The sequence below is a fragment of the Oncorhynchus mykiss genome, chromosome 8 (assembly GCF_057628025.1).
Source record: "Oncorhynchus mykiss isolate SJ-2025 chromosome 8, ASM5762802v1, whole genome shotgun sequence".
Lineage (NCBI taxonomy): Eukaryota > Metazoa > Chordata > Actinopteri > Salmoniformes > Salmonidae > Oncorhynchus > Oncorhynchus mykiss.
Window position 1 is genome coordinate 21,236,673 of NC_143029.1, and position 12,410 is coordinate 21,249,082.

The following is a 12,410-nucleotide window of genomic DNA, read 5'->3' on the forward strand; positions in this document are numbered from 1 at the left end:
TCTTAGGCATGACACCATTCTATGACCTGTGGTAGTGCTGTGGCCCAAGATGAAACCTTAAAGTGATCATTTAGGTTCCTATGATACCTAGTGTACAGCTATACTAAACATAGTATGTCAATATTCAAGAAATTCAAGAAGTTTGACAAATGATTTAAAAGTCAGAGACACTGCCAACCCGCAACAAGATTTAATTGTCTATAGATCAAGTATTGATTTTCATACACAACATGCATTTTATGTGTCTAATGATTAGACATGTTGTAATTTCTTTGTCAATAGTTACTTTCTAATTGTTCCATCAATTTCTTTTTTTTTTTTTACAGCAGACTTTGCTTCACATGTTTGTAATCTTCACAATAACAATGGCTGACCTAATTTTTCCAAAATAATATGTCAACAGTGTTGGTCCTTCTAAGTGTAAATGATTTACTAAACTATCTTGTCTTTGTTGATTAAAAACAGATTTTTGTTCAAAAATGAAATCCTCATAAAGTACATTAACAAATCATTATTTAGTAAGGATTATCTTTATTGAGCTACATTTTGTATTGTGCTATGCATAACATATGCATATTCACCAAGCATAAACCAGATGGAATGTCATTCACAAGCACACAACTTATTTCTGCAATCACATCACCAATAATTAGAATCCCAGCACCATCAGTAAATAAAAAATAACTCATTTCAAAATGTATTCTCAAGTACACTGTAAGTTGTCAAAACAACTGGCTTTACATAGGAACGCCAGTTAAACACCTCAAAGACCACAGTTCCTCAAATAAACATCTCAAATCACTGCAAAAAAGATCTCCATGACCTCACATATCTGTGCATTTCAAAGACGTCATCAACATAATTTGGGAGCGACACTCCTGGAGATTATTTTGTATTACATTCACTGAATAAATATAGATTTTTAAGATACAATTATTACACACACTCATTCTCTCATCATCTGTTTTATGCCTGTATTAGCTGGGCATAACTTTGTTGTCATGAGTTTAGTGACTGGAGTTCAGTTTTCTGTATGAAGGAGACCTTTCAGCATGAGATTGTGAGCATACATGACCGAAAAACACAAATTCATTCTGGCATTGACTGCACAAGTCCAAACTAGAAAAGATAACACAAACAAGGGTAATGGTTGGCCTAAAGTTTTAAATGGACTATGGACTACTAAATGTCTATCCGTCACCCCTTCCGTCACCCCATTTTAATCAGCACTGATCTGTGTACCTGCAGTTTACGGGGACAATAGCCTGTGGTCCTGTGTGAGATGCCCAGGGTGGAAATGGCATGACAGGCATAAACAACTGACTGTGGTACTAGCGAGCCACCTGCTGATGCTCCATGGGGCGCCCCCTCGAAAGGTACCAGACTTTGCACAAAGATTCCCCGATGACCATATTCATGGTGCAGAGTACAGGAAAAGTTATCAAGGTAAGCCCGAGAAAAAAAAGAAAAGAATCACAGGCATTTATTACAACGAATCAGTAGGATGACAAGATCACAATGCATTTAACAACATGCACGTCAAGGATAATCAGTGTGTGTTTGTATGTGAGTGACCGTAGAACATGAGAGAGGAGCTTTGCTTGGAGAGGGTCTATAACATGCCCCAGAAGAGATGTTCACCACTGCTCCCCGTCTCCTCCCTACCATGCCAAGTAGAACCAGGCGCGTCATCAGTGTGGAGGCAGCAATGTGTGTTGGAGGTCTTCAGGCAGGCCAGTCAAGTTTGGTGAGTTGCCAAGGCAGTCACTCACAGTTAACCAGAAAGCCTATATTTTTGTCCCCTCAAGGTGTCTTTGACAGGCTTGCAACCTGTGTCGCTCTGACTGAAGTTAGCCACAAGCACCATTGTATCCACTCCAGGAGTCTCAGAGATGGCCTTGGCTGTGTCACTGACACTGTACCTTACCATAAATGACACCCCCTTCATCAAAACGGTGACCAAGGCGAGTGCTTTGCGTCAGTCGAGGAAGGAAATGCACCCTGACCAAGCTGTAGCAGTCACACACCTTTGCTGGCTGTACACAGAGCACCCACAACGGCTAGGGTTTCCACAAATTAAGTGCATGACTGAGACATTTCTCTGTACATCAGCTCAAAACTGTCAACACCAGCCATAGCAGTCACAGGCTGGTAATTAGCTAAACTGAAGCAAACAATGTTTCCTAATCTTAGCCAATCTGTACTACTTGGATACCTCAATAAAGGAGCTAACGGTTTTCCGATTATATACTTTACTTGATACTTAAAGCTTAAAGTTAAATTGTGCATAGTATTTTGTAATCTAGCTACACAGCAGTTCTGACAGGCGCAATATTGAGCTAGTTTGCCAAAGATGGTCGTTTACCATGCTTAACGGGGTGGCTCTCCCATAGACACCAATACAATAGCAGTTGGATCTAGTGTACTTAATTCATTGTACCAGAAAAAAACTGTGAGTTTTGTGTCTCGCTTCCTCTTCTGTCTCTGGATTGGCCACAGAGTTTCTAAACCCAGAGGCGCAACATAGCAAGCTTTCCAGGAATACTTGTGATATAGACCAACAGACCCGGCTTGGGCTTCGAGAAGTCAATTTTATTTATTTAACTAGTTAAGAATTTACAATGAAGGCCTACCATGACCAAACCCAGACAATGCTGGGCCAATTGTGCGCCGCCCTATGCGACCCCTAATCATAACCAGTTGTGATACAGGGCCACTAACCAGGGCCTGTAGTGACACCTCTAGCACACAGATAGATGCACCACTCTGGAGCCCAAATGAGAGTCTAACTATTCCATAGTTGTTCATTTTCTCGAAATCAAAAATTTGTGCCAATGTCTTACGTTATTACAACAACCTCATAAAAGTGACAAACAGATACGTTGTCATTTTCGTCACCAACAACTTTATATCGAAGGAGCGCCTTTGATTTGACGGCTTACACATGGGCAGTTCGGCGCCAGATGACCGTTAGACCAGATGACGTGTTTTTTTACGTATGAGCTTAGCTAGCCAACGCCTTCATGGCCTCGCCTAGACGTATGGTAGGAGATTTCGATTAGAGAAGCAGTTTAAGACTGGCCCATTTTTTTTGCCTGTCTTCATACTGTTCTATTTTTGATTTGGCTTTTGACAGACGTTCCTTTCCCGGAAGAGTGTGTAAACATTGGGGACCGCGTGACATCTAACGGACAGGGATTTAAAGGCACAGGAAAAAGCATAGTGCATGAACACTTTGGTTTAAAATAACAGGAGTAGCTGGAATTTATTGTATATCATAATTGTCAGTGTTAACAAACAAAAAAATATGGTGTTTGTTTGCACCCCTTTTCCAAAGTACTGTTACATGTTTCCATGTTTCTGCAGGAGGTTGGAAATTGTTGCTAACTGCACAACTATATTGGCGAAATGAGCAGTACGGTATGGAAGTCGTACACTGTTTATTACAATGTGGTACATTTACAATGGTTTTGCGAAAATGTTTAACCAAGGTCTGTCATGCAAATTACTTTATCTCATTACCTTCGTTGCTAGCAAGCTAACGTTAGCTACCATGTCAACAAGCATAACGTCAACTAGCTGCAGTAACGTTACATGGCAAGATAATGCATGCCCACGTTTTAACACAATGGCATCGTTTGTCTAGCTATATTTGTTATATTTCTATTTGTTTTCTTCTTCAAACTGCACTGTTGGTTAAGGGCTTGTAAGTAAGCATTTCACTGTAAGGTCTACCTACACCTGTTGTATTCGGCGCATGTGAGAAATACCATTTGATTTGATTTTAGTTGTTACATTAAAGTAGCACTGTAGCTAGCGAGCAAACTGAGTTGCCACTGGATAATCTCCATTCTGTGGATATTTCTGAATCCACATTAGGACCATGTCTCAGATCTCAGCTGAGGAGGAGTCTGAACTTGAGGCAACTGCTAAAAAGCATCAAGACAGAATCTCAGGTGCATCTACCAATTTAATGTGCAGAGGAAATATTGCTTAATCTGGAGGAGAGGGACAAGAACTTCCATAAGTAAGCAGAATGTAATACCTTCTCATTTGTTACAAATCTGTAGTAAATGATATCCATTATTATCTAACGCTTGTTGAATATCCGTCTCTTTTTCAGTTATGAATTTGTTAAGTACCTGCGGCAGTATGTGGAAAGCTCCCTGAGAGCCGTTATCGAGGAGGTGACAGAGAGATGTAACAGGAGAGGGACATGCTGTTGGGTCCGGTCAGGACACCTTGGTTCATGCTGTTACAAGGAGGACTAGAGAATCTGGAGTGTATGTATGGTGTCTCTATATGGATTCTCAGTGAAGACTTGTCACAAGTGACTTCTGATGAACTTTATCCTTTACTGTATTCCCAACATGGCTCGTCACTTACTTCACAGAATATGCCATTGCTTACAGGGAGTCTAAAGCCTATGTGCTTGTGTGCTTCACAATGAATACAATCTTGAAGCAATAGCGGCAAGGTAAAAATCTGTCGTTCTTTCCCTGAGCAAGGCAGTTAACCCACTGTTCATGACACCAAAGACGTGGAAGTGGATTATGGCAGCCCTCTGCACTCCTCTGATTCAGAGGGTTGGGTTAAATGCAGAAGACACATTTCAGTTGAATGCATTCAGTTGTACAACTAACAAGGTATCATTGATGAATACATTTGAAGAGGACCAACTGAGAAGGAAGGAGATGCACAGGGAGAGCCAACATCATCAGTTAAACAGCCATTGCACAGACAACTGCGCCGACAGTCATTCTTCCTTCAATCAGGTAATACCATGTTAAAGAAATAGCCTACAAGTCACTCTTGCAAAGTGAGGATCCACCCAACTATCCATTGAATGGCTTTTTATACACTACCGGACCAGTATCATTATACCGTATAAACATATATTTTGTTGATCTGGATAAGTAATACTAATATACTTGTAAATCATTACATTATAGGCTTAAGTTGTTTGTGTTGCCTCTGAGTTGAGTTTGCAATCAGTGTCATTTATGCTGTCTAATTATAACTCACAAGCACAAAAAAGTGAATGTACAGTAATTACACATTAACTACAGTTGCAAATGTTTCCTTAGGGTTATGTATTTATCAAACAATAGCAGCTGCAAGTACTTGCTGAAAGGTTGGACCCTAGTAGGCCTAAAGAGTTAAAAGGATTTCAATATGATTTCTATTCTGTATAATTTGCTAGATTATTACTAGATTGGTAAAAGTGTTATTAATTGCATCCAATGTTGTGTGGTCTCTGAGAGTGACAGTGATGTGGTGTGCAAGTGCACTGGGAGGCCATGCAGGGTCTGTGTGATGCATAGACCTCGGATCTGCTGAGCTGTGGGAGTTGGAGCAGCCTGCATAGGAACCTCTCAGCTGCACTGGCTGACCCAGACCCTGACCTCAGTGTAAGTCACTGAAAAATGCTCATACAAAAGTTGGCACTTATGAGTGGAGATAACATGCTCTCAGCAAAATGCCTTTCTTATGTAACTTAGAAAGTAATATTAATGTACTACTCTAAGGAATGCAGTCATCCTGGTTTTGCTTATACAACAAAATGTTAAAAGGTAAAGAGCTGGACAGCTTAGTTTGGCAACTGAAGATGTCTGATAGATTAACTCAAAGTAAAGTAGGCCATCTTCATACGCTATTAAACATTGACAACAACGCTTGTAGGCATTCTTAGAGTAGACATTTAAAATCTCTGTCTTTATACTAGGTCTTTAAAACCCCTTAGAGTCGATTTCCGCACCCTGCGGAAATCGAATAAAAAAAATTACCATAAAAATCTGTCTATTTAAGCTAAAGATATCTGTTTTTTTGCATTGGATTTACCGCATTTGCTGATGTCACACTTCTGCATCTGCGGTGAAAGGTTACAGAGCTAGGTCGGTGTTTGTCAAACAATGAGACATCCCGAAAATCAGTCTTCTCACAAAATCGTCTGTAGCATCCGAACAGTTTGGTTTACACAATAATATGGAAAGGTGAGACTCTCACGAACAAATACATGTCGGTTGTTTTGCTCTAGGATGCCCACAGGATTCACAAGACTTGTCTGAAGGTCCCCTGGTACCATTTGAAAAAATGGATGGAAGTATGTATGGAGACTGTTAAGTGCCAAAAATAAGGGTTTAAATGCATGTAAAAAATGTTTCCTGATCTTTCTTATATCTCTCAGATATAGGACAGACACTTCAGAACAAACTTCCTTTTTTATTTAATTTTTGGGACTATCTGTTACTCCATGTAGTGAATCTGTTATTCAATGCGTTTGTATGGGCAAATAGCAGTAAGGCCAAATAAAATGTTCATGAAATACTTTAAAAATATTTTTTTGATACTTCAAGGGGTCTTAAAATTCTAAATCAAATAGCAAATTTATCTTACGTATGACCTTCTTAAAACAATTCCATAAACCTTAATGAAACCCCTTACCCCAGCTTAGACAGGCTTAGAATGTAATGGGCTAAATAGAATAGGATACTCTAATATGGGAATTCACCCCCTAGGGATTTTGTGTTCTCTGTTTTGTAAACAACTTTAGTTTTTTATTGGTCTGATGAACATTTGTCACACAGTGAAATTGCAAAAAATCACACCTGCACGAGTCTTATAGTTTTGTTCATCCTCTATTCAGGATAAGGTCCGGGGCTTTTTTATCAAAAACATTCTCTTCTCCACTGAATGTAATAAGAGAGATCTACAACAGTTTAGGTAATTCATTAGTTTTCTCCTATATGTTTCTGAAATGTCTTGTTTCTTTTTCTATTCAAAGTCTGATGTGGATAATGATGTGAATAATGTATATTTTGCCTTCTGACAAATAGCTAAAAGTCTGGAGTCTGACTTCATGTACCTTAAACTGGGGCTCCCGAGCAGTCTAAGGCATTGGATCTGTGCTTGAGGCGTAAACAAGAATTTGTTCTTAACTCACTTGCCTAGATAAATAAAGGTAAAAAAATCAATAAACTGACTGGATCGGTTGGGATTGAGGTAAACAGACCGGACATTACTCGTCTTCTAAAACAAGAATGCACTCTGTAATGTGATACTTGCATGGCAGTTATACCCATATGAATATGATATAGTTTTTATTGACATTTATTTTTCCACCAGATGAGACTAATGAATGATTTTCAGAAGGAAGTGACAATCTTTTGGATTCGCCACCCACAAAAGTGAGATGTTCTATTTTACAGTATATTCAGTAATCAGCACTTGCAAAGTAATAGTTTAGTCTAAAATGTAATTTGATATCTTCTTTGTCTCACTAGGTACATGGAGGAGATAATAGAGTACTTTCTCCCTCCTGTCCTTACACCCTGAACACGGGTTAGAGACACATGGGTCAGAGAAAGCCTTGCACCTCATTGCCTTACTGGATATCAAAGCCACCTGGTTTAATAGGTGGATGGTGAGCACAATATAAACCTAGCTTCTATTAACACTACAAGAAACCAACCCCCCCCCCCCCGCCGCTCATAAGTAGGCTAACCAATTGTCAGTACTGAGTGAAGATGATGTCAGTCCTGTCTCTTCCAGCATGGTTACTACAGCAGGACCGAGGTCTACAGGCTTCTGGAGAGGAAGTACAAGTCTCTGGTGAGTGAGTGATGATGCTTAATGGTTCTGTTCTGTGGCAGTGAGAGTGGACTGGAAATGAGGGTGGTGGTGAGATTGATGATGAGCTGATGATTGACCACTCCAGGAATCTCAAGGGTCTGTCTCTGATTCTCCTCCTTCGTGATTAGAAATGAGTTCCCAGTTTGATTAATATTAAACTCCTTTCCTTTATAGCTATTAAAACCTTGCCATATATGTAATGCTTGCCTTACAGTATGACATTGATGGATGATGAAGACATTACACTTGCTATTCATAGTTATATTCTGAGGTAGAATTCTGGAAAATAAATGAACTTAAAATGAATTAACTTAAAACAAAGTAATTTCCTGGTCTTCAGTTGTCTTTTTTTCAGTTTTTAAAACATCCCTTTGATTATTGTAATGAGTGCTGTTCTATCCCAGATTGTAGCAGCTCTTCAGCAGTGTATCTATTGAGTCCTGTGACCCATTCATAGACTAGACGGGTGAGGTCATCCACTCTTTCGAGAACCAGCACATCAGTGAGTTCAACTTTAATCTACACGGGTATTTCTCTATTCTATTTCAATTACATTAAAACCAAGATTTACTGTAGCACAACACCAACAATTGACATGTTGGCCAATTTCATATCTAGTTGTTGGAGGTGAAAATGTCTATTTATTTAACCTGTTCTATATCCCTTGAGAACTCGATGCAGGCGCCAGAAGCCACCCCTCACAGCTTGCCTCCATCTCTCCCTATTGACCTAGTTCACACACCTCCTTATCCCACTCTGTGGTGGAGGGTGTTTAGATGCTGAATAGGTCAAGTCTTGTTTAGGCGGACCGTATCAGGAGTTATCAGGCTGGTTTGTTTTCCTCTGTGGTCTTGGTCTTTCCTCCTCCTCTCCAGGCCCAATGGCTCTGCTACTATCTATCGCCAGAGTCGAGGAGTGCTCACATGCACTGATAGAGATGACCACTGTGTATACTGTATAGTCTGGGGAGGAGCTGCATAGTGTTGGTGGGGATGGAGGGAATCACTGACTGGTCAAGCTCAGGTAGTACAGGGCTCATGAAAAGTCTTGAAAAGCCCAGATTGTCTATGACCATGCAATATGTATACATCATTTAGTCCACGATAAAACAAATGACTTATGTGTGGACTAGAGCTCAGTCTAATTTTGCTAAATAACTTGTGGTAGGCTATATCATTCTACGGGGTAATTAAGTAAAGGAGACTCTGGGTTATGGAAATGCAGAAAGTATTTAAGAATCCATTAGGTGTTTTGTCATTTGGTTAGGACGGAACATATTACCTATCCTACGCCTGTATTCTAATTCAGACTAGCTTCTCTATTCTCTCTCATGCTAAATCCATTGAGACACTATTTTTCTCCATACGTTGTTTCTCCTGAATACAGTACAAATGTCCACAGCCTCATGTATGATATGGAAGGCCTAGTGAAAAAGAGACGCTTAATGCCTCACTATGCTGTATAGTTCTCCTTTAAACATGTTATTCCCTCCCTGCCTGTCTCCTGAGCCCAGATAGCTGTGTTATCGTCAGAGAGGAGGGAGTATTTCTCCGGAACGTGCCTCGTGTTATCTGGCGTAGAGTGAGGTTGCGTTCTTGACCTTGCATTGGATGAGCACAGATACACTGAACCCATTGTCAGTGATTGTACAAAGGCTTTTTGTCCCTTAAACATTCGTAATATATTGTACAAATTGTTACATCAAACCCATTTTTTGTTTTGCAGGACGAAAGATATATACAAAATAATTGATGTACACAACTGTACACAATTCTGAGCACGTTTGGTTCGTTTGGCTCGTGAGTGCTACTTTCAAAATTACTGGCTGAAATTATACAAAACCTTTGTAGTGTCAGAACTGCCCGTTGTGTGTTGTAATTGTTTTAGCATACGCTAAAAGATAGGTTTGTGAAGAAATTGTTTGAAATTACATCAGTATGCTATTTGTTATACATCAGTTTTACCTGATCAGATGTTAATTGGGTCTAGACAGCATTGTATATATTATGTTCCCACTGTTGAATTATGATCTTGTTTCTGTTCAGGCATTGCTAAAAGTACTCTACACTGCCAAAAAGCTGGAATACACTTATTTTGTTCACTCATTATGTGTGCTAGGAAGGCTTCTCATGTACATTAATGGGAGAAAGCTCTTTCCCATCAAAGTGGGGAAAAGCAAAGGTATGAGCAGAAATAAAGTCTTATCCTTTTAGATAGTTTGACAGTTATTTCACAGAAGTTACGTAGACCCCATCCTTGAGGTACAGCAGCTGCAATCCATTATTCTAGGTTGCCACCCTAACTGTCTGATCAATTTGTAATTTTCCTGTCTTACAGATCCAGTCAGTCTGACAGACCTGGTTGTCATTCTGATTAGCATCATGTACCAACACCCCAAGCCTCTGCACAGTGACTCGTTGCATGCAGGTGTGGTTCACGTTGCCTCTCCCATCCCTTGACTCACTACAAAGCCGTCATTTACACATGCTGCCCAGCTTCCGATTAAGATTATTAATTAACTATGAAAGAAGGTGTAACGGATACTGTAGTATGTGTCTTAGTTTTTATGACAGCCCTTTATCTCGATATAGTGTTCTAGAGTACACCCACTTTAATTCTGTCAGACCTTTTGTCTCGACTCTAGAGAACACTGTGATACTCACTGAGATGAGACGTAACAAAATCACTGAGATTCACTGGCGTGCCATAACCTTGTATTGAGCCATTAAACATGGTCTCAGTTGGTGACAGCAACACCTCTTTTATTTCCCCTTCACTTTCTTGACCAACACTACACTATCTTTATTCCAGTCAAAAGATCAATAATAATGTACCTTCCCTGTCTCACAGGATATCCTTTGTTTGTGCTTCGTCACTAACTAGTTTACAGCTAAAAACAGCCATATCGTTTGTTATCTATGTTCAGATAATGATAACTGTTACTTCGGAATTTACCCTGTAGAATTTATGCTGCAATTCTACACTGCAGAACCTGAACTAATCTGTTGATGGTATGTCAAGAGTTACATATGCACTGTATGAGTTGTCTGTGTCATTTTGTATTCATTCCGCAATGTGCCCAAAGCCATTTCAATTCGTTTTGTGTGTCACAGGCCAGATTAAACTCCTCAGAAACTGCACTCATATAGCAGACACTCACAAGAATTGCCACCACGGAATGAGGAAAGAAATCTAGTTTCTGCCGAGAGTGAAGGGTAAGTTAAAACTGACTTTATTCAGTACACAAGGTGCTTATTTATTATTATGAATATTACATTTTCAGCATACTAAGTATACTAAGAAAGTGTGTAGAAGTTCTTTCTCGTGTTCTTACAGAGCACAAATAGGAAATTGGCTTGTTTAAGGTCAACTGCAGCTGGTTTTTTTTATATCTCAATACCAAATCATTTCTGGGTAACAATTAAGTACCTTACTGTGATTCTTAGCAAGAGCAATTTCTCAAGCAAGTGTTTTGATAGGACTGTCTAGGAGTGGTCTAGGAGTGTGGAGCAGAAAACTGAAATCTAGCTGTTATTGAAATGGATCACTAGCCACTTTAATAATGTTCCGTATCTAACATTACTCATCTCATATGTATAAACCGCACTCCACACTGTTCTACGGTATCTTAGTCACTTTTAAATTGTGTTGACATATTGCATCTCCCATTTCATATGTATATACTGTATTGTATTCCAGATTACACCACTGACTGTTAAACAGCCATCTCCAGCACATCAGAGGCTGCTGCCTATAGACAGATTAGGAATCACTGGCCACTTTAAGGGAATGGACACACTAGCCACTTTAATAATATCTCTGTATCTTGCATTACTGTATGTATAAACTGTACTCTATACTATTCTAAGGTATCTTAGTCATTTTAATTGTTTGTAAATATTGCATCACCCATCTCATATGTATTTACTGTATTCTATACTCTGCCACTCTTATTCCAATGCTGCTCTGATATATATGTATATATATTCTTAATTCATTCCTTATTTAGATTTCCATGTATTTTGTGTATATGTTGTGGAACTGTTAGATATCACTTGTTAGATATTACTGCACTGTCGGAGCTAGAAACACAAGCATTTTGCTACACCCACAATAACATCTGCTAAAGACGTGTATGTCAACAAATACAATTTGATTTGATTTATTGGCAGAGAGGTTTGGAACTCTTTCTTATTGGTCTATTGTGTAATTTACAACCTGTTGATGTCACCAGGCAGGGCATACTCCATCCCACCATAACAGGCAGAAATTTCAGCACTCTTTTCAAACAGCTCTTCTAATTGTCTCACGTCAGATAATGTCACTCGTCCCTTAACCGATCTGTCTTGTAGGATATGGAACTCCTCTCTAAAAATCGAGATTTCGCTCATCCATTTAACACTAGTTCCTTGTTTATTTAACCTTTATTTAACTAGGCAAGTGTGATACAGCCTGGGATCGAACCCGGGTCTGTAGTGACTCCTCTAGCACTGATGCAGTGCCTTAGAATTTTGGGATCCAATCAGGATCCAGTTCAGAAAATCACCAAAACATTTACAAATATTCTGAAAATCTATGAAAATCACTCCGCTCTCGGAAGCTATGATGTACTGGCTACTTGGAAAACTATGCTCGATCAGCTGAGCAAATTTGCTCCAGCTAGCAGGCTAGTGCAAGCTTGTTTGAATGGCCATACGGTAGCTAGTTTGCAAGCTTGTTGATGAAGTTGTACAGCACCAAAATTATGGGACTGTTCTCAGAAATCAGCATGTATTATA

At 39.4% G+C, this 12,410-nt stretch overlaps 2 pseudogenes across 1 annotated transcript; one reads left to right on the top strand and one right to left on the bottom strand.

The window, feature by feature from the left end:
* Positions 1 to 957: 957 nt before the first annotated feature.
* On the bottom strand, positions 958 to 2,289 carry LOC149981447 (inactive hydroxysteroid dehydrogenase-like protein 1; annotated as a pseudogene).
* Positions 2,020 to 11,803, top strand: LOC110529580 (protein broad-minded-like; annotated as a pseudogene). The gene is made up of 11 exons (XR_016497666.1): positions 2,020 to 4,027; positions 4,124 to 5,411; positions 6,647 to 6,723; positions 6,837 to 7,002; positions 7,126 to 7,187; positions 7,284 to 7,423; positions 7,552 to 7,611; positions 8,037 to 8,134; positions 9,970 to 10,059; positions 10,746 to 10,847; positions 11,332 to 11,803. The product of XR_016497666.1 is annotated as a protein broad-minded-like (transcript).
* The last annotated feature ends 607 nt before the right edge of the window (positions 11,804 to 12,410 follow it).